The sequence below is a fragment of the Hyaena hyaena genome, unplaced genomic scaffold, assembly GCF_003009895.1.
Source record: "Hyaena hyaena isolate Hyena2069 unplaced genomic scaffold, ASM300989v1 scaffold_798, whole genome shotgun sequence".
Lineage (NCBI taxonomy): Eukaryota > Metazoa > Chordata > Mammalia > Carnivora > Hyaenidae > Hyaena > Hyaena hyaena.
The window spans coordinates 880767-884808 of record NW_024081428.1 but is presented as its reverse complement, the minus strand read 5'-3'; positions in this window follow the sequence as shown (position 1 = coordinate 884808).

Sequence of the window (4042 nt, the reverse complement as noted above, 5' to 3'; positions counted from 1 at the left end):
TTAAAACTTTGCACCTCCCAGTGTTGGCATCTATGGCAAAGTTGCTAACCACCTAGTTTCAGTTTTCTAATCTGCAAAGTGAAGATAGTAATAATAACTAATATGTTAATGTATCATTAAGATTGAGTGAATTAGTTCATTGGAAGTGCTAAATCGTGTCTAATACCTAGTAAGCACTTAAGGAGTGTTTGTTTTAATACTAACTCTATATAACTTTTTATAACTTAATTTCAATCAGCTTTTATTTTATGTATAAATCTGTATAATATACACTTAAAATAATTTTATAATTTTTAAAATAATTAAACTTCAAAGTAATTAGAACACAGAAATCTTTGTTCCATTTTTTTGTTTTGTTTTGTCCCTTAAGAGTAGAAATAATGGCTTAGTAAAATCACTCAGATTCTAAACCTCATTCAGCTTTCACTCCCAATTGTTAACTAGTGAATCTTAGCATGTGATGTGTAAAACTTACTATCTGCTTATTATTATTTCATATTTTTATCCACAGCCTTAAAGCTGGATTCTCCTCTTTTATTTATTAGTCTGAAGAGAATGATGGGCACTTGGATAAAAGCTTAGACTCATTTGACTAGCCAAAAAATAAAAATAGTGATTAAATATAAATATTTAAGGGGTTCTCTTGGATTCTATAGGTAAGAAGAACATTTTTTGATCTTATTTGTTATTTAAATAGATTTATATTTTCTTTAAATGGTTTGGAATGCCAAGCGTTTGACAATCATTATATATTTTCTTCTTGTTTAAAAACATATTTGTATAGATAATGTTCAATATAGTTATTATATGCATCTTGTGACTGTATGTACTCTATACAGAGTAAGGTAAAAATTTTGCCTCTTTTACTTCTTACTGAAACTGACCTGAGACATCATCATTGTTTTGTAATGTTTTCCTATCAGTTTTCTCTGCTTCTCTCCAGCAGAGAAGATGGTAAACTAGTATTTTGAAGGTCTACTGGTCCTTTTCATGTGAACTCTTCAAGTAGCTCATGGTGATACATTGAAATTTGGGTTAAGTGTTCAGAGAGCTCTATTCAATATGGAAAAAAGAGTTATCTCCAAATTTCTTAATTAGATCTGAAGAAAGGCATTATTTATACTTTTTCATCATATATGATATGAAAAAACTTAAAGAGAAAATATTAGTTTCAGAATCCATATTATTCACATATAAGATGGGCAATGGTAAAATGCTAAGAGAGTTTGATTAGAATATTAAGAAATTAAGTATTTACATAATAATAAAAAATTGAGAGAGTTTCAAAACTTTGTTTCGTGAACAGTTCTAGCTCATGTAACCAGGGAAGAAATAAGTAATGTTCATTGTAACGGATATTTGTCTACATGGCATTTCAGTAGAAAAAAATGGGGCGCCTGGGTGGCTTAGTCGGTTAAGCGTCCGACTTTCGCTTAGGTCATGATCTCGCGGTTCGTGGGTTCGAGCCCCGCGTCGGGCTCTGTGCTGACTGCCAGCTCAGAGCCTGGATCCTGTTTCAGTCTGTGACTCCCTCTCTCTCTGACCCTCCCCTGCTCATGCTGTCTCTCTCTCTCTCTCTCCTAGAAATAAATAAAACATAAAAAAAAAAGAAAAAAAAAGAAAAAAATATTACTGCCTAATAGGGAAAGATGACAATTGCTCTCTATTTTTTTCTCAACTTAATCTATCTAAGGCCTATTTATGGAAAGTTTGAAAAAGAACATTGTAATATCATTTAGAAAAGTTCTTTTTAGAGAGTTAATGACATACTTGTATAACATACACTCTTAGAGCTCTTTGTATTTCAGCTCACCAGTTATGGCCAGTCCTGGAGCTCTTCATCTTTGTCATATGTTTAGCTAAATGGAAATGGTTTGAAGTATCACAGTTCTTTAGATAGATGAATAATTATTTTTATTTAATTAAGATATATATATTTTTAAATATATGCCCTCAAAAATATGTTACATAATGTCTCTACAAAAGCTAAAACATAAATATAAACCCAAAATACTCAAACTCAATGTTCCATCCTCAGGTTAAGAAGTGCCAAAATCAGGATACACATTTTAATAGAGTAAACACTTGAGGGCAATATAGGATAACTTACATAGAAAAAATACATAATCTTATTGTTATTTACATGTCTAAGTATATCTTATATTTCTGAAAGATTATAAGTTCAACAGTGATTTTCCTTTCTTTGTATCTTTAAACTGAGCAGAGGTAGATTGAGAATGAATTGAGGAATTGAATACACCGTCTTTCCATAATTTGATGGAATATCTATTGTCAGTTTGCATTTGTTAATCAGTCTTCAATAGATGTTATACTAGGATATCTAAGGAGTTTATGAAGATTGACAAAACTATGTTTATAATGGAAACAACATGATATATACCATGTCCCAGAATCAATAACATTCCAAATATCCAAATTATACTATGATGTTGCCCAATACAGTATTTACCAGCCACATGTGGCTCTTTATATTTAAATATAAGTTAGTTAAATTAAATTAAAGTTAAGTATTTTAAAAGTTGTAGCCATGTTTAAGAGTTCAGTATCCACCATAATGCAGAAATTCTAGCAGGCAGTGCTGGTCTGTACCTTTATCAAACATTGATAAGTATGTCAAAAAAGAAATATATATATATATATATATATATATACACACACACACACACACATATATTCAGATTTTAATACCTCAGCTAAACGAGGTCTAACTGAATTACAAAGATTTTGTACTGATAATGCCTTTCTACTAATTAAATGTTATTTTCACTCATATTTTCATAAGTGACATTAACTGAAAAAAGTTTGATAATTATGTGATTTATAAAAATGCAATATTATTTTAAGAAAAGCTGCCATGTGCCTGAGAGTTTTAAATTGTAAGCTAATTTCAATTTACAGAGGGATAAAACCTGTATTGGTACAGCAATATGTGATTCACTGTTACCTGTGCTAACAGGAGACAGTTACATTTGTCAACTATAATTACTCAATGTCTTTTCTCTTATGATAAACTTATGTTATAATATCAAAGATAGGAAGCAAAATACATTGAATTTGCCTCATTCCCTTTGTATCTCAAGAAGTAGCTCCATAATTAATTAAATTTGGGGGGAAAATTCCACCAGAAACTTATATTTCTCTATAGATTTCCTTTCTATAGGTCACATCTCTGTAATAACTTAAAACTGAATATGACTTTCACTAATACAGAATATACAAAATCAAGGGAAAATGTATATATGGTGTTTTTGAGTCCTCCTGATGAAAAATATAATAAATCACATATTAAATAACCATGTAAAGTATGAAGTAGAAAATATATTGCTAAAATTGATTACATCACTGCTGTTAATGTAAGTGTGAAAAATGACTTTAAATTATTATTACAATGACAATTATCTGTATGTCTATTGATATACGTACTCTATTAGGCCATGTGTTGATAAGCATTATGAACACACAAAATAACAAAGTTAAGAAGTCTATTTCTTGACTATATTAAATGTATCTATTAATCTTTTACCTTATTGCCTGTTATTAGTTGAAGTTTTGAAGGTAGGCTATTTTGAAGACTGAAGAAGTTAGATGTAGACACATGTAAATCCTATAATATCTTATGTAATCTTAAATTAATTGGGAGGGATATAGAATTTTTATTGTGTTTTTCCCCCTGTGAGTTGCACTGACGTTTTTTTTGTCCTTTTTTTTCAGATTTTTCCAAAGGGCAGCATTTCTCAATGTCAAAATAAAATTTAGAAGTAAGCAAGAAGAAATCTACAAGTAATATATGTTAACATAATCTTAAATTATAAAGTATCTATCAGATTTATATTCTTTTACTATTCTAGAAAGCAAAGTAAGATGAAACATTCTTTAATTGAATATATTTTACAAATATAGATGAACAGAGTTTATATTTTACATCTGTTTCAATATGATTTATTTGCTGAAAATAATTTCCATATTAAAATTATCTTCAATATTACATATATAAAATTAATGAATAAAAGAAAGGTGTTAG